The 19,925-nt window shown below is 37.4% G+C and overlaps 1 long non-coding RNA gene across 1 annotated transcript; it reads right to left on the reverse strand.

The window, feature by feature from the left end:
* Window positions 1-544: 544 nt before the first annotated feature.
* On the reverse strand, window positions 545-1,594 carry LOC131606946 (uncharacterized). The gene is made up of 3 exons (XR_009285124.1): window positions 1,155-1,594; window positions 967-1,072; window positions 545-650 (listed from the first exon to the last, which is right to left on the reverse strand). It is a non-coding gene; the product is annotated as an uncharacterized LOC131606946 (long non-coding RNA).
* Between the last annotated feature and the right edge of the window lie 18,331 nt (window positions 1,595-19,925).

Genomic DNA, 19,925 nt, shown 5'->3' on the forward strand with positions numbered 1-19,925 from the left:
ACAAAAAGGGGTGTATTTAGCAAAAGAATAATTCAAGACAAAAAAGGGATCAAAGAGAGATTTTTTCCACTTGCATAAGAAATATCTCATGAAGAATATTCTTGCAATGATTATATCTTGCCAATCAAGTTTACCAAATGCCAAACACATCCTTAACTTTGCCTATAAATAGGAAGTTCTCTCCTTGAAGTTAATCACACCAAAGCTACTATACTACTAGCTTTCTCACTTCTTCCTCTTCTCTTATAGTTTTCATGTTTCTTTGTTAGAAGGAGAAATTCTTCAAATCAAAGAAAACTACTTGAAAAAAAAATAAGAGTTTTTAGCTACATAGTTTCTTGAAAGGGAGTGAAGAGGAAATTCTTCATACCTTGATGGAGAGTTCCAACTTGAAGTCCATCTTCAAGTCTCCCTAATATCCAAAGAGGTGTTATGGCAACACCTTCATCAAAAGCCTACAACAACAAGCAAAGTTGTTAGTAACAATTCAAGGTTGTTAGTAACAATTCAAGGTTGTTAGTAACAATAAAGAATTCAAGGCGTACCTCAAACCGGCGAACACCTCCTCGTCGTAGGTAAGTTGTATTCATCCTCATGCTCAAATATTATTGTTTAAATCATTGCTGCAAATATGTTATTATTGTGCATAGCTGAAAATTGAAAACATAGAGGTTGAGTTATTATTGCTGTAAGTAAAAGCAAAATTCAGCAACAGCAAAAATTCGCAAACAATTCGAAATCACTCAAAAAACAACAATCAACAACAATACCGAAGCAGTAGCAGCAGAAGTTCAGTAAAGCAATAACAACATCATTCAAAGATTCAAAAACGCAGCAATCACAACAACAATTTGCGACAGACTCAAAGTTGTGACCACGACGATTCAAGGAAATTCAACCAAACAGAACCTTCATCACAAATTTGCAGCAAGTTCATGGACAGAAGCATAAGGAACTACAACATACCTCAATAAAATCCGGCGAAATCCTCCTTGCCGCAAGTAAGTCGCTTCCACTTCCACTCTTAGAATTGCTGTTAACTATTGTTGTTATTGTTATTCTTGTATACTATCTGAAACCGAAACAGAGGATATAAATTTGTGTTGCTATGTCGTAAAAAAAAAGGAAAGCAGAATTGAACAAGTTTGTATTACCTTGGGTCAAGAAAACCTTTGTTCTTTCACAAAACACAAACGAATTAGTGATGATTTTAAGGAGAAACACAAGCTCTTGCTGTTGAGAGAAAGAAGCTAGAACCACCGTGAGATTGAGAGCCGGAGTCGTTTTTTTTTGTTTACAGAGCACCGAGTGAAAGCTGGTTGTTGTTTTTTAGTTTTCGAGCGAGAGAGAAGGTGAGATATCGCGATAGAGAGAGAGAGCATCACGAATTTGAGAAAAAAAGCTTCGCTGTTGTTGTTACTGTTTCGAACAAAATCGATGGAAAAGGGGAGGATTTTCCCTTACCGATTGTTTGCGAGAGATTGAGAGAGGAAGTTGCTACATGTTGTTATTCCGTCGACCTACGTGGAAGAGAGCAGTCGAGAGTTTGTGGTTGAGCTTCACAGAGAGAGCGTGAGAACTAGTGAGGAACAAGAGCGCCTATTGTGTGTTGTTCCTAGGGCTTTCCTCAACTCAATTGTGTAGTAATAGATGGGTGGATCCGGGTTTGACCCGACCCGGTCCATTTCCTTTTATTTATATTTTACTATGAGTCATTTGGGCTGCACCCCCATCCGAAATTTCAAACCTCTGGCCCAATTACTAGTTTTTTTAACTATTTATTTGGTTTTTCTTTTATGAAAATATTTCTCATAAAAAAGGCTTTTGTTTTTTAATTTTAAGATTTAGTTTTTATTCTAATCCTTATTAAAAAAATCCCAAAAAATATATTAGATGCATATTTAAGTTTATGTTTCTAAATATTTTCTCTTTTCATGAAAAAAACACAAAAATATCTTCTTTTAAAATTAATTTTCTTTTGATATTTTCATATTATTTTGTGTAGTTAATCATTTAAATTTCTATTTGATTACTGTTGCACATTACTGGAATTTTCTCACTTCATCCAAGACTTCGAGATTATTTCTCTGTTGTCTTTTGGATTTGTCTGTTTTGTTTGGTCTTCCATTTGCTGTAGAATTCCATAAACAATTACTGGATGATCATGGAATGCTGAAAGCTGTGAACTTATTCGACGTTCTATTCTGCTGGTGTGGATGCTTAATATCTGTTGAGATCCTAATTTACTCCAAGCATACCACTTGAGGATCAAGGTAACATTTCAAACTCAGAAATCCAAATTTCTCACTTTCGAGGTAAGCCTAAAACTCCATAACTGTAGAAACGAATTACTTACCTGTTTTCATCAATTCAACTTCATTTTCAATCAACTGTTTTCACAACAGTAATCAATTCACTTTCAAATCATCCAACTCATTTTCAAAACCTGGGCCTCTCGAATATTAGAGAGTATAAGTCCCATTCCTTTTTCTTTGTACAGTTTTTCTTTAAACAGAAAACTTCTTTCAAAAAAACAACACTTTTCAAACTATTTTCAAAACGACAAACTTCGCAGATCAATCAACCATGTTTTATAAAATAAAACATGGGCCTCTCGAATATTAGAGAGTATAAGTCCCTTTCCTTTTTTGTACAGTTTTTCTTTAAAAAACTTCTTTCAAAACTTTCAAACTGTTTTCAAAACGACGAAACCTCGCGTTTTTTTCTAATAAAACAATCAACCATGTTTTAAATAAAACAGGGGCCTCCACATAGGTATAAGTCCCATTCCTGTACATGAAATTAGGTATTTCATTGTACACACACCTTTTTGTATATATCTCGTTCAGTCTGTTTTTTTAACTTCAAACAACAAATCAAAAAATGAAGGTTTTCTTTAAATCTTCCCAAAAAATACCATGGGCCTCCATGTAGGTATAAGTCCCAAAGCCCCTTTGTAAATACTTGTTTACATAGCTTTTGAATAAACTCAAGTGGGTCTCTCCCCGAGTATAAGTCCCGAGCCCCGTGTATACAAATGGATCATGCTTACAGGTATATTTCCTTCATAAACTCCATTATATACACACACTTTGTCATATATATGTATAACTGTTCATAATTGTTCATGTACTTGTTCATATTTGTTTGTACTTGTTCATACTTGTGATTGTGTTATATATACTTGTTCAACTTAGTACAACACTAGGTTCCCCATAGCCTCCTATTGGGCTTCGTGCAAAGAATCTCCCTAGTTTAGGTTAGGACATAGAGTATGGTTTCCCGGTGAAATCGCTCTAAGAGATCAAACCAACTATACCATGCCTCCCCTTGGGCTTCGTACAAACGACTTGTCCCTCCCATAGCCTCCTCTTGGGCTTACAATGCAAGGACCCTCGATTGTCCCTCCCATAGCCTCCTCTTGGGCTTACAATGCAAGGACCCTCGGATAGCCTCCTCTTGGGCTTCGTACAAGGACCCACGGGCTTCTTATAAGCATCCCCAATATCCAAATCAAATACCCTAGGAGATTAGACATTTATCATCTCTATGATAGGAGTATCTCATCTATATCATCACGAACAATCAATCAATCAATCAATCAAACTTTTTTGCCACATGGCTGGCTAATCAATCAAACCTTTTTGCCACCATACTGGCTGATTAATCAAAGTTTTTGTCACAAGGCTGACTTCATTGAAACTTTTGCCACAAGGCTGGCTGATTAATCAAAACTTTTTGTCACAAGGCTGACTTCATTGAAAGTTTTTGCCACAAGGCTGGCTAAAAAGCATCTTTATCATTCTAAGCACCATAAGTGGCATGGCCCAGGGCTTATAATGAAAAGATTTTCAAATAAAAATCAAACAGATGTATGTGATGATATAGATTAGATACATCGAACATTGAGATGACATTTGTCTCTTTTCCTTTGCTTCCACTAGCATAAGTGGGAACTACGATTGCTCTGACTTTCTCAACATCCCTTTGAGAATACGTAGGCACAAGGTCGTATCCTTGGCGAGCAAAACTTCTCTCTCAAACCATTCAAACCTTAGCACCCGTAGACCCCGAGCTACAGATGCTCTGATTCCCTCTAAGGGATATGTATGTAGAGGATCGCGATGATCTTTGCGAGCATAATCAAACAAACACCTTAGGTCCCACCTATTTCAACAGAACCTCTCAATAACATGGAATGAAAAACATAGAAAAGAAACCTATAGAGTACTATAGATACGTTGGGTGCTAATACCTTCCCTTCGTATAACCAACCCTCTTACCCAAGATCTCTCCCCCACTTTTAAGGTTATTGCAGCTTTTTTCCTTTTCCTACTTTGGAAACAATAAAAAGTTTGGTCGAAATAAAGAAAAATCATTTTTTTGAGCACTCGAGCCCAAAGAAGGCATCAGGTGTCTCATCCCGAGAAAAAAGATACGATTTTTCCCCGCGACAGTTCTCCCTGGTGTTTACCTCACTAATGCCTTTATTTGGCATCCTGCATATAATGTTCACTGCATATAACATTGCATCCTCAAAAGCGTAGCATATCCGTCAAAGCGGATCATTACGCCACAGAAAAATTCAAACATGCATACAAAGCATAAGCCAGATAATACAAATCAACACTCAATCAAGACGACGATACTTCCCCACATAAAAAGTTGTCCTTACAAACTCCGATTGATATCTGCTACTACCTTACAAATCTCATAAAGCCACGGTGCCGATACCTGGTATCCTTAATCCCCAAAAGAGGTCTCATTTTCTCTCTCCAACATGGATCGGATACAATGTCTTTCTTCGTCAGAATCGTTGTCTCCGAGGTTATTTCCCATGTGCTGCGTGCAGATCAGAGCGTGAATGAGGGTGGGCATTCAACCCATCTCATTTTTCAATCGTTTGAATAACCATACTTGGTGTGTGGCAATTCGAACGATTGCCGCTCCGGAGAATTACACCCCGCCTTTTGGCCTGAGGGATTAATGTAGTTCTTATGCTTCGTAAGCATCCATATTCCCGTAATCCCCAATGGTTACTATCGCCTTCTTGTCGAGTCTAGTCGTCTCTAGTCTTGTCATGGTTATTTCCCGTATGTTGCGTGCAAATTAGAGTGCGAATGAGGGTGAGCATTCAACCCATCTCATTTTTCACTCGTTTGGATAACCATACTTGGTGTGTGGCAATTCGAACGATTGCCACTCTTGAAGAGTTACACCCCGTCTTTTGGCCTGAGGGATTAATGTAACTCTTATGCTTCGTAAGCACCGATATCCCCGTAATTCCCAGTGGTTACTGTCATCTTATTGCCGAGCCTAGTCGTCCCTAGTCTCCGTGATTCCTTCCCTCGTACGGGAAATTTTTTTCAGATCCAACCCCCGTGTTGCGTATCCTTTGCCTTCCGTCCTGGCAAATCATTTCACGACTAAATCCCAATCCCCAGTAAGTCCATCTACCAAGCTTCTCAAACACTCGTCTGTGTCATTCTTTCGATACTCGTCTGTATCTCCCTTTGACACTCGTCTGTGTCATTCTTTCGATACTCGTCTGTATCTCCTTTTTGATGCTCGTATGCGTCATTCTTTCGATACTCGTCTGTATCTCCCTTTTGACACTCGTCTGTGTCATTCTTTCGATACTCGTCTGTATCTCCCTTTTGATGCTCGTATGTGTCATTCTTTCGACACTCGTCTGTATCTCCCTTTGACACTCGTCTGTGTCATTCTTTCGATACTCGTCTGTATCTCCCTTTTGATGCTCTTATGTGTCATTCTTTCGATACTCGTCTGTATCTCCCTTTGACACTCGTCTGTGTCATTCTTTCGATACTCGTCTGTATCTCCCTTTTGATGCTCGTATGCGTCATTCTTTTGATACTCGTCTGTATCTCCCTTTTGACACTCGTCTGTGTCATTCTTTCGATACTCGTCTGTATCTCCCTTTTGATGCTCGTATGTGTCATTCTTTCGATACTCGTCTGTATCTCCTTTTGATGCTCGTACATGTCATTCTTTCGATACTCGTCTGTATCTCCTTTTGATGCTCGTATGTGTCATTCTTTCGATACTCGTCTGTATCTCCTTTTGATGCTCGTATGCGTCATTCTTTCGATACTCGTCTGTATCTCCTTTTGATGCTTGTATGTGTCACTTTTTCGATACTCGTCTGTATCTCTTTTGATGCTCGTATGTGTCATTCTTTCGATACTCGTCTGTATCTCCTTTCGATGCTCGTATGTGTCGTTCCGTTGATACTCGTATGTATTTTTTTTCGATACTCGTCTGTACCTCCCTTAAAAAACATTCGTCCATGTTATCTTACCTTTCTTCTGTTCCAACCACCCCCATGCAATAAACATTTCCTTTGAGAACCTTGTATTGGCACCACTACCACGTTACAAGCTACCACCATTCAAATCCATTACTCATTGTAAATTCTTCCACCAGAAAAACAAAAATTTATCTTTCCCCAGCAGATATCAAAATACAAAAAAAGATAAGAATAACACTTCCACCATCATTTCAGGACAAATTTCTGGTACTTTGATATTTAATCTTCTTCTACCTCGAATGTTCGAAAGGCTAGCGCCAATCTCACCTTCAGGTTTAAGACGATTAAATAGGGGCAGCTGTCATACCCCAAATTTGTCCTACCCCTTAATTTTTATCTGGCTTAGGCTTATGCATTTCATAATCTCATGTACATACCTCCCATTAGGTCATATAACTCATCATGCATTCATTAACTAATAAAATTGACATCGGGATCAAGGATCTTGAATCATTAAGGGTTCATAGTGATTTTGAGGTGTATATATCAAATATCACTGATTCATCGAGTGCTCCTCAGAGCATTGGACTGTGAGAGTAAGGTCTGGATTCATGGTTATTGTGTACTTCAGGACAAGGCTTTCCTTTATGCTTCAAATACTATCTTCAATGAGGAACTTTGTCAAGGCAAAAGAAGACTTTTAGATTAATTTACAAAGTTTAAGTCAAGGGTTTATGGTTTGAATTGCCAAAAGCGTGAGCATGTTTAGAAGATTCCTTTTGTTCAAGGTCACAAGGCATTTGGTTTGACTACTTGAATCATAAAGAGGCTACACAAGAGGGTCAACATATATGGCAAAGTCAAACGGCCATTCAATTCATACATTACTAGAAGCTATTACAAAAAGTGGAAAGAAAGAGAATAAGAGTTACATTCATGTGAAAGAAAAGAACTTCATTACAATATTCACCCATTACCCCATGTCCGTGTTTGATACATATTCGATACATCCATACCGTTACATAGAAAACTATACAACAAATTGAATTATTAAAGAAAAACGGGGACCAACAGTAGCATTCATCACATTACATCACTCACTATATCATTACATGAAGAACATCCATTTTGTAAAACAAGACATAACCACTAAAGTTTACAACAAAACGATACATCTATCAATTTCCAAAAATCCTAAGCTCCTCTTCATATTTTCTTCAAGTCCACTTCTGTTCAAAACTTCATCTTGCCATTTCAAGCCTTGTGATCTCCACCATTCCTCAAGTTCAAGCAATCTCCAGACACCATCAAAACCTTCACGGAATCAGTGCACAAATCAGCTTCCATGTCATTACAGCCCTGCAACATAACCATGTAACCTGTTCATAACCATTGCCTACATCAACAGCCAGTCCAAACAACATACCAAAAACCAGCACATACTCAGTCCAAAGCAATACAATACACTTCAATACAACCACAAACAGCAACCTGCATTCTACAAAAGGCTATACAAAATTCAGAAATTCACCATTCCAAACCATCTAAATCCCTGCAGCAGCCATCCATACGTTTCTAAACAGTCCCATAATTAAGCAATTCAGCCCTGCTAACAGTCACATACACATCAATTCAAACCACACTAAACCATTCCCTAAATCAACATAACTAACAAACTCCATCTAACCGTTTTTTAAACCGACATAACTAACTATGCCAGCTCGGTAACCAATTTCCTAACAGCTTTGTAACTAATTTCCAACCAATTCTAACCACTTTCTAACAACCTAACTTCCCATAACAGAATCTATAACTACCCTGCATCAAACCATAACCATCAAAAACAGAATTGAAAACAAAAGAGGAAGGGATGAGAAATAGAAGATAACTGAAAACTAACAGAAAATCAGAGAGAAAAACTCACCTCTATAAATCAGAATCACTCCACCGTTTTTGAGGGTCTTCACTTCATTCATCATCTTCAATCCTCTCTCGATTCTTCATTCATTCATCTTCACTTCCCATTCACCACCATTCTTCTTCCACCTTCATTCACCTCTCTTCACTTCTTCACCCCTTCGATCCTCCTCCATCTTTCTTCCATCTCCATCACCTTCACGGCTTCCCCTCTTCAACATCTTTTTTCTCACCTTCAATCTCTTCCGTTCTTCATTCTAAACCTTCACCGTTCTTCAATTCAACATCTCATCATCACCTTTGAAATTTGCAGAAGAAAAATCGATAAACAACAAAGGGAGGAGATAAGAGAAAATCAGAAAATACCGTAACAAACTTTACCTCTCTCTCTGAATTCACCTTCTTGGCCTCTCAATCTTCTTCACCGATTCACAAAAACCTTTTCCCATCTTCTTCACAGTTCTAACCGAAATCCTCCATTCACCGCCACCAAAATCACTTCAATCTTCACCTCGAATTCACGTAGAAAATTACCAAAACCTCTCTGCATTCAACAACTTTGCCGCAACCAATCAATAACCTTGCTCTGCATCGACAACAAGTTACGTTACGGTTGCGCATCAGAAGCTTACGAAAGAGACGAAGAGGATCGAAAAAGAACACAAAGGCTGAGAAGTATTCATACCTGAAAGGTTGAGGCGTCTTTGCCGGATTTTGAATCAACGCCGTCTAAGACACAAGTTTCGCTCCGGTGCTGAGATTATCCCTGAATCGGAGAAGGCAAAGAGAGTAAATCTGAGAGAGGTAAACGGTGCCGGATTGTGAGGTGAGAACCGACGTCTACGGCGGCTGGATTGTTGATCGGAAATGGTGAGGATGCCGTCGCGCCGTTCGTCCTTGAGAAAGAAGAAGGAAACTTGTTCGTTTGGATCTCAAAGGTCACAAGTAAATACCCTAATTTCCCTTTCTATATAATATGATTTTAGTATATGGTTTTAATCTGAAAATTAATAATGATTTGAATGGAGATTAATTGTATTAATTGATAATTGTTGATTAATTGGATTTAGTTGTAGATAATTTTTTGAATCAACATAATGTTTGGATAAAAGTCTGAATAACAAGTGTTCTTGGGCCAAGCTGCTATTCGCACCCTCTCGGGCCCATGCCTTTTTGGCAGCAAAATCATACAAAAACAACCACTTCTGAGCCAGCCTTTGTTGGGCCCTGCGCCCTGCTATGCATCACAACTAAATTCAATTCGCACCCCCCTGTTTCTATTTCTTTTGATTACTAGAATTTAGGTTTGATTAGATTTTTTCTATTTTCTTTTAGGTGATCAAAATACTAATTTTTCTACTATCATTTTTAGACTTTAATACTAATTTTGACATAAAAATGTTCATAAAAAATATTAGTTTTAGGCTTATGGTTTTAGTCTCTTTTTTTGCTTGATTTAGAACTCATTTCTCTTTCATAAAAGCTCATAAAAATAGTAGTTTTCAGGTTATTTTTTGTACTAATACTTGAACCGTTTTTTATGTTGTATCATTTCCATGTTATATTTTGTATAATTGTTGCGTGATTTTGTTGCTTAGCTTTTGGCCATATTTTTGGCCTATTTTGTTAAATACCATTTTAATGCTTTTAGAATCTATCCCATGTTAACATTAGGATTTAGACTTGTATAGACAACTTAGACTAGAATTTAGGATTAGTTCCCTATTGCATTCTTTTTCTTTTCAACTTTTAAAATACTTAATAAATACCGATGAAGATCATACCGTCATTATATTTCATAGTAGGAAAGAAATGATTGGGGCGTAGGCCCCGATGTATGTTCTTTTCTACTTAGCGGAGAAGAAATGATTGAGGTGTGAGGCCTCGGTGTATTTCTTAACCGTTATTTAGAGAAACGATTGTGGCGTAGGCCTCGATGTGCATTCTCTAAATATTCACAAAAAACTTCTTTTTGTATTTCCTTTACTTAGCGGAGAAGAAATGATTGAGGTGTGAAGCCTCGATGTATTTCTTAACCGTTATTTAGAGAAACAATTGTGGCGTAGGCCTCGATGTGCGTTCTCTAAATATGCAAAACAAAACTCTTTTTGGTATGATCTAAGTCACAAATTAAATCCCCTTAAAAAACACCAACCAAAAACACATAAAACACTAATAAATGTTCAAATTTAAAACAAAGTAAGGAAGTGATGCGAGACTTTGTAGTGGGTTCTCGTCATCATGGAATTACCCTAAAAGACACAAACCAATCATTCTTTTTCTTTTGCCTCGTTGGCACCTAAGGGCACTGTTATTTCCGCTCGTACGCATCGTAGGCGATCCCTTATGCAAGAGCGCGAACGTTAACTCCGCCCAACTAAAAAACACAAAAACAAACAGAAAATCGTGAGCCGAGCTACGGTAACTCTGATTCCTGAAAAGGATACGTAGGCAGCGGGGTAGGGCCCGTGCGAGTACAATTCTTTATTTTCCCTACATTTTGCATCCATTCGCATATAGACATAGACATAGTACGCACCCTTTAGATAGAAACAAACATAGGTGGATACCATCGAGTACGATGGGCGCGAGGGGTGCTAATACCTTCCCCTTGCGTAACCGACTCCCGTACCTAGATTCTCTGGTCGCAAGACCCTGTTCTTATCCTTTCCTAGGTTTTCTGATATTCCTTTCCCTTATGGGATAAATATATTGGTGGCGACTCTGTTCATTTTTCGCGAGCGTGCGACACATATTCCTACCCAAATTTCCACATTTCGTCACACATAACACAACATGCATGCTCTTCATATCTAAAAAACCAAACATACAATGTACTTCTATATTGAATCAAACAATATTGTGACAATTGAATCATACTCTGGTTTAAAGAAAAATGTTTCTTTAGGAGGAATGATTTGTGAAGTTTTTTAAAGGATAATTCCGATTAGTTCTTATATATAATGAATTATGGAGATTAATTTTTTAACAACTATGAAAGTATTTTTAAACTAAGAACTTAATGAAAATTCTAAGGTAAACCTACAAAGGAAAGGAACTCAAAAGTTGGATCATGTTCTGTTCTGAATCCAGAAATGAAAGGAGGAACGATGTCGATGTAAGATCACAACTTCCAATACAGTGGAGTGGGCGGCCTACAAGGTTAGCAGTCCAACGCTTAAGTTTGTATGTGAGGAAGAAGAGTGAAGTGAAATTGAATTTGAAACCTATTACCTCAATTTTGCATCTTATCTATATATAGAGAAAGGGAAATAACAAACTATCTATTTGTTATCCATGAAATCTAGAGAACTGTTGGATGTGTGGAAACTTATTTTGCATGTCACTAATCAAGGAAGTTTAATTAAAGACAAACATGCTTTTGATTATGACAACTAGTCTTTGATGACAACAACTAAAGTCAAGCATAAAACAATTAAAGATGCTACCAGAGCATTAGGGTTAATAAGTCTGACTCTCAAATGATGGCAACCAAATGGAAGATAACTCAAGCCTCATATCAAGTTCAAGCAAGTGTTTAAAAGATGGAAGTATCTGAAAAAGTCTTGATGTATGTGAAAGTATGCCAAAATACTTCTAAGTGAATATATATTGTAAAAGCATTAAGGCTTTATTGTAAAGTATACAGCTAACTGTACACAAATAAACATTTTTAAACTTAGTTTTCTCAAGAAAATATATTTAAAAATGCCTTGAAGTCGTGCCAGCTGAGTTGGGAGCTGTAAGAAAAGCGCTAGGAAATTTTTTGTCTTTTTCAATCAATTGGGCCAGTTTAAAAAATTCGCCCTAAGAGATTAGGACAACATCTTAATGATAGACAATAGCTATATATCTTTTCTTGCCTTTTTTTAACTTCCTTATCAATTAATTTCAGGCCTACCAATTGATTGGTGCATGATGTCAATCGATTAGCTCATCGTAATTGGCCATACAAATTTTCCTTTTTGTTTATATTCTCTCACTAAAGTTTAGCCATAGTGCTTTCTAGAAATTCATTTTGCGAGTGAGAAAATTATAATTTTGAAATGGTAGATTTGTTAAGTTCACCAAGGAACTTTTGATTTTTCCTTGGTTGAACAATTTATCGATTTAGGAATTATTTTTAGGGTTTGAAGCTAAACCCGTGAAAATCTTTGGTTTGGGGATTATCTGATCAAGTCTTTGTTTAGGTTCGATATTAGCCCACTGTTAAGATCTCTTAGGTTCTTGGTTAGCCAGATATCAAAACCACGATTTGGTTCAAGCTCTTCTCAATGTTAAAAGCTTTGTTTGGTTATATATCAACCCGGTGTTAAAATCTCACGAGTTCTTGGTCAACCTGGTATAAAACCATGTTTCAGCTTGTGAGCTCGTCCCGATGTCAAAATCTCTCTATGGTTCAAGATCAGCCTGTGCAAAATCTTAGATTGAAGCTTGAAGATTAACCGCTCCAAGTTTCTTTTGAAAGGAGACTAATCGCTTTTGTTCATCATTTGTTGTATTGGTTGGAAGTTAGCCACAAAGCATCAGAAATAGCAAGACCATAAGTAGATGAAAATCCAAAGCATCAGATAAATTAAAGGCATCAGGTTAAGTCACATGGAACAGATGACCTAGAATCCCTCAGATAAGTTCCAATTGTCTCAATCTATATCAGATGAACCAAGATGTCTCAGATGAACTATGGTGTATCGGATGAGGCTTGAGGTATCAAATGAACTTGTATCACATGAAGCTCCAAGCATAGGATAGAAACTTTAGATATAAGTCTAAAAGTCCAGAATCTCCAAGCATGGGATAGTAACATATAGTCCACACAAAGTTATTAAGAGTTTTTTAGGGTTTTGTTATATTTAGATGTTTTTTGTATTTTGAATGAAAGAAGAAAAAAAAAGCCCAAGGGGCAAAGGAAAAAGGACATAAAAGTAAAGACCAAGAAATAAAATGCTAGGAATGTAAATGTCCTAAAGTAAAGAGCATTAAAGTAAAGGCATAAAATTAGAGTGCATAATATAAATGTTAGCAAAATTAATGGTCCTAATGTTAGTATTATTGGTCAATTAACCGTTTTGGGACAATTTAGTTCTATGTTAAGCAATCGTAAGTGTACTTATGTAAAAGTACCACCTATATGAGGCAGGTCAATAGCAATTTATGTACCATACATGTTAGAGAAATGACAGAATGCCATCCTCCTAAAACATGTAGCACAAGTCAAAACCAAAACAAGGGGGATCAAGCATAAGATAAGGAGATTGGTCCATTATTTCAATTAGTTTTTTTATGATACCTTGAAACAAACTTATCATCAATCCAAAATATCTCAAGTGATCAAATGATCATTGGAAGATAGATTTGAAATGATGAAAGATCATCAAGCATCAATTTATACCTAAATGAACAGGAAGAATCCATAATCATCCATTTGATCAAAGCAAAAGAAAGAAAGAGATGAAGAGAGAAGCAACCAAATTGAACCATAATATTGATTCAAGTTATCATCAAGATCAATCACCTCTCTTGGTGCATCATTGTGATAAACTTATAATAAACCTAAAGTACCAAAAATGATTCAAATAATCATTTAATGATACGTTTGAATTGATGAAGATTCATGCAAACAAAGTATCACCCAAAGTTCATTGATATTGATGAAACTTTTGATCAAATAAGTCATGATCCAAGTCAATGGTAGTCAAATAATATTTAAATGAAAAAAGAAACAAAATAAAAGCATTAGATAATTTTTTAAAGGTGTTTTAAATGGAAAATAAAGGGAAAATACAAATGAAACATCTCAAGAAAATCATGGAATGTCAGAAATAACTCAAAGTACCTTTAAGAAATTTTAGAGAATTTGTAAATGCATTAAAATATATTTTAACCAATTAAAATGTATGAACCATGAGAAAATTAAAAGAAAATACCAAAACATAAAATAAAGGCATGATTACATCGGGGCCCTTTAAGTAATTTAATTGTAACAGGTTGGTCTTTTGAGTTTTTTTGTAACAACTTTGTCCTTAAAGTATTTTTTTTGGTTGAATTAGGATCTGATTTTATATTTTTTGGATGCTACTTTATGTATTTAGCATGCTAATATATGCATTATGTTGAAAATTTATGTATTTTGGGTGATTGGTTTAATCAAAGATTGAAAAAAAAAAGGGTAAAAAAATGTAACTGTGCACACATCTGTTAACTTAAGGATCAAGTTGTAACAAAAAAATTTCAAGGTACCAACTTGTTACAGTAAAATAACTTAAAGGACCCTTGGTATAAATTGTGAAAAAATTACACAAGGTGTAAAATGATGGAAAATAATTGTGTGAATATTTTGGGATACTGTCTTGATAAAACTTCTCTTGGGATACTGTTAGGGGAGTGTACCTTTCATACTTCCCTAACATACTATGATCAGAGTCATCTCGATGTTGGGAGACTTGAGTGAGATTCAATGGAGGTGGGATTGTCGAAATGTGTGATCAGCTTCTTTTCTAGGATCATGTAAGTGAACATATTTTATACACTTTTCACTTGAAAGTGAAAACACTTGTATTCATATAAATCTTGTTTACAATATTCTTCAAGAGTTTTTATTGATTGGAAATTAGTTAAAGTACTAACTTTTAGCTAAATTATTTGAGAATAATAATAGACTAAGTTCTAGTCAATTCTTTTTGTTTAAAAATCTAATGTATATTTCAATGTTTTATAAATCAAATCGAAGATCGAATTGTAAATTTTCAATTTAAGGTTCATTTGGTTCAACCAGTTAAACATATGGTCAAACCGTTTATCAAATAAATTAAATTTATATGTTAAATTTTATGAATTAGTCACATAATCATATGTTCACAAATTAATAAAATAAATATTTTAAAAATCCATTACAAATTTAATATTACAAAATTAATGATAGACATAATTAGTTAACCTAATTGTACGCTTAAAGAAAAAAACTATAAGATAGTGTTATAACTTAGAAATTTATGTTGTTCTTTTGTTATAAAGAAGAATTTTTTTTTTTTTGCGAAGGAAAATGCTTTTAGTGTTGATGCTAACATATTAATTATTGACAATTTCTTTGTAGGCTTCAATGGAAGTGAAAACCCATGTTAAAAACCCTAAAATACTTTTCGGAGATGCATCTTTGAAAATATAAAAAAAATTGAAATTTTGATTAATTCGAATATATACATGTCGGAATTTTAGGTAAACCATGATAAATATTGTGCATGACCTCTCTCTTGTCTCTTCATATTAAGAATGTTCTTTGAGCGTATCTGGCGGCCCTGGGCATGGCGTCAACGTACGCAGGATCGATGTGGAAGCCGTGGATGCAGGAGAAGTAGGAGATGATCCAGCTCTGAAACACAAACACGACAATGTATTAAAAAAAATACGAAACATAAATAAATAAATAAATACGATAATGTGTTAAAATAAAACGTACCGTAAGTAGTGTGTAGGATCCGACCAACTGCCTCGTCCTCCAGTTGGAGGCCTCATTCAGCTTCTGGTAGAGGTATGCTAGAGTAGCTGCCCCCCAATTCCACTGGTGAACGGTATCCAGGTCCATGAAGTAGCGGAGGTAGGTCACGTCGACGTACCTGGCACTCCTGTCCACAAAGCATGCAGCGCCTACCACATGCATGTACCAGCACCGGAGAGCGCAGCCGCGGTGATAGTGTGTGAACAGCTCGTCACCCGCATCCTCGGATTTGGCCGCCGACACCAAGTGGTGCTCGAAATAGGCGCTCAGTGTGGTGAACCGGATATGAGGCCCGGAAGTCGTGGCGCACTCAAAGTGAGCAACCTCGTGCTCCATGCCCAAATAGAGCGTCATCCACTCAATGGCCTCGACCCTCTGGATCTTGGAGTGGTGCAACAGCGGCCCCCTAATCGGCAGGTGGAGAAGACACTGCACGTCATGCAAGGTGATCGTCATCTCCCCAACCGGCAAGTGGAAAGAGGACGTCTCCTTGTGCCAGCGCTCCACAAATGCCCCCTGCATGCCGGTGCTGATGGTGGTGTACCCCGTCATGCAGAGCCCGCTGAGCCCTGAACCTCGCACATGGTCGTTAAACCACTCAGCTGCTGGTTTAAACAGACTGAAAATCTTGCGGGCGTGGTTGACCATTTTCAGCGGCTCTCTCTCCTGTTACAAAAAAAAACAAATAAGCGACAAATAAACGGTTAAATTATAAAAAATGGTGACAAATAAACGGTTAAATTAAAAAAAATACCTCTCCCTCCCAGATCCGCCGAGCGACGTGATCGTGGTAGTGAATCAGCACGGAAGTGTCAAAGGACCCTCCCGGATAGCCGTCCTCCTGCTCATCCTCCTCCCCGGCTAGAGGGTCAACATCCGGTACACCCTCCGGCTCGTGGTATGGCACTGGCACCTCCTCCTCCTCCTGCTGCTCCTCCTCCTCTCGCTGGCGGGAAGAAGATGCCCGAGCCAACCGACTCCTAGATCCAGATGAAGAGGTACCCTCTCCCACGTCCTCGGGTACTCGCACACGGCGTCCCTGGCCACGCCCCCGTCCCTGTGTCGACGCCAGCTGCGCCGCCGCCCGCTCGCGTCTAGCCGACGCAGTCTGGGTCTCCCTACCCTGTCTGATGCATGCTGGATGATTGCCTGACATGTTCCTGTAAACAATCGAAATCGATTAATATGCGAGACAAAATAAAAAACAAAAAAAAATGCACTTCTGATACAGTTCGGAAGTTCATTTCCGAAAACTGGGATGGAGGTGTTTTCGGAAATGAACTTCCGAAACACCCCTGCGCAGAGCTTCTCTGCAACCTCCAATGGCAGACCCAAAAAACCTACACCAAAACTATTTTTGTGCCTACTATACATCCTAATATCAGTACTAACCTATCTTAATGTGATTTTTTCCGTTTCTAAACACCTTAATAGAGTTTATTCAAATAGATCTAAAACTTGAAAAAACAATGATAAACTTACCAATTAGTGTTTGATGATGAGTTTGGTTGAGATTGGAAGAAGACTTGGGCAATCTCTTTGATCTTACACTTGCTTTTTGCAGAAAATTTGAAGAGGGGTTGTGTTTTGATTTGAATTAGGGTAAAATGTTTGGGGAGGGGGAGTGTTTTGATAAATCTGCAAAACGCGCAGTATTTCTGAAGTTCATTTCCGAAATGCTGTTTTCGGAAATGAACTTCCGAAATAAGACAATTTTTTCAAAAAAAAAAGGCGTTTTCGGAGATGCATCTCCGAAACCACCTTTTTCCTTGCATTTCGGAAGTTCATTTCCGAAGTCAGGGGTAGTATGGAGTTTTCACCAGAGGTGGACTAGAAGGTAGGGAGGTTGGCAAATAAATTTTCTTTTTTTAAACTAAACGATGGATTTATCTGATTTCACGAATTAAAAGAATCTTTGAAAGTATAAAATTTAAAATTTTAAAATTTTAAAAACTTTAAGAAAAAATTCATTTCATGCTAAAAATTTCAATAATTAATGTTTTTTCTATTTAAAAAGAGTTAATGACAAGTTGACAATTTTCACATTGATGCAGTGTTTTATAAATTGGACCGGACATCAAACTGGTGAGAGTATTAGGTCATTGGTTTATTGGTCGAACTATTGGATTACTGATTTCCACATGACTAAACCAGATTAAACCGGATAACTCGGCTCAATAGACCGGTCGTTATAGCAAAATTATATTGGTATAAATATGTCAAATCGGATGATTTAGTCTCTATAAAATATAACTAGCACTTAAATTTTTTAAAAATATCATATCATAAATAAATTTACAAATTTATAATTTAATTTTAAATTTTAAACATAGATATCACACATAATAAAATAGTACAAAATTATAAAGTAGAACTGCAAACAAACTTTAATCGCAACATAATCTACTTAAATAATATATAATTAACTAATTTATAACCAAATTTTTTTTTAGAAACAACCAAACTTTATTAGAACAAATGCAGCATAAGGGATGCTGCAGTAGAAACAAACAGTAGCAATACAAAGAAGGTTCCTAAGGATCACCAAGCTAACAAATACTAGAACATGTTACACAAATATGAGCCATAGCAGCTGCAGCATAGTGCATTCTGAGGCAGCAAGAAGAACTGAGAATTTCGGACCTTAAACAAATGCACGAAACCGATTGAATTACCAAGCTGAACACCATCATCATAGGCTGCCGAACCCACTTCCACCTCCGCTCAACCACGACGACCTTAGCAGACAACTTCTAAACAAAGATTCGGATAGGAGGACCATTGTGCGATACTGTAACAGAAATGCTTTGCTTTAACTCTCAACCAATTCCAAGAGAGAAGCTTCGTTTCTTCGACAATCAATAAGCTACAAATGGTTTTGTTTTGGAAGATCTTTGCATTTCTAGCCTTCCAAATACTCCAAATGCATGCGAGCCAGATAATGCGAAGGCCGACTTTATGGCATTTCTTACCCTGTATTACTCCCGAAAATGAAGTGAAATTATCGCTAATATGGTTTTGCGAAACAGAAGAAACCCCCAACCAACAGAAAATATCCGACCAAACTTTAACCGCTACATGAAATTCAAGGAAAAGGTGAGAGGTGGACTCAACTAATCCACAGCCTCCTTCGCACGAATGAGCAGCCCCGGATAGGATACCTCTTCGAACGAGATTTTCTTTGGATGGAAATTTGTTTTGAAAGACTTGCCAAGCGAACACCGACACTTTTAAAGGCACAAATTTACTCCACACATTGTGAGCAATGGTTGGAATACCGGAATTGGGAGCTTCCGATAAGACAGAATATGCTGATTTTACCGAATAACACTTTGACACATCAGCCGTCCACACTTTGCAATCTGCGCCTTCATTACTAAATACAGCAGCCCCTATATCACATACTAACTGTCTAAGCATCTCCGACTCCCACTCAAAAAGATCTCTACGCCACCTAAAGCGCCACCCCATACTAACTTGTTCACCTCCTCTCATGGAAGCTATTGAAGCATTCTTGTCCAACGATAGCGAATATAAACGTTCAAATCTTTGCTTCAAAGGGGCACCAATCCATTGATCACTCCAAAATAAGGTTTCCTTCCCCCTTCCCAATATTATGTCTGTGTTTCGGTCGAACCAGTTATAATTGTGACCTTCTCCCCCTAATTCTACTTCTTTAATGCCTTTGAGCCATGTAGATAGCCCACTGCCCGAGACCTTGATTTTTCCTTCCTCCTCACTGTATTTATAAGTAAGGATTTTATACCAAAGATGCTCCTTTTCTACTCTCATCTTCCACACCCACTTTTCTAAAAGCGCTACGTTAAAAGTCCTAATGTTTTTTATGCCTAGCCTTCCGGCTTCCCTGTCCGAACAAACCTTGTCCGATTTTACCCAATTCACTCTTCTAAAGTCCTCACCCCCACCCCAAAGAAAATTCTTTAAAAGAGAGTTAATTTTCGAGATGATACCTGAGGGAGCTTTAAAGAACGAGAGGTAGAACAATGGAATTGCAGACAGGACAGAACGCAATAGCACCACACGGCCTCCTCTAGACAGGTTCTGACTCCTCCATCTTGAGAGTCTCAACTTCACCTTATCAACAACCGGAACCCATGTACTTTTTCGTCTCGGATTTGCACCAACCGGCAGCCCTAAATATGTAAACGGCAATGAACCCACTTTACAACTTAAGATCGTTGCAGCATCCTTCACCCATGATGGAGAAGTCTTGATTCCTAA

Source organism: Vicia villosa, linkage group LG5 (assembly GCF_029867415.1).
Source record: "Vicia villosa cultivar HV-30 ecotype Madison, WI linkage group LG5, Vvil1.0, whole genome shotgun sequence".
NCBI classification, from domain to species: Eukaryota; Viridiplantae; Streptophyta; class Magnoliopsida; order Fabales; family Fabaceae; genus Vicia; species Vicia villosa.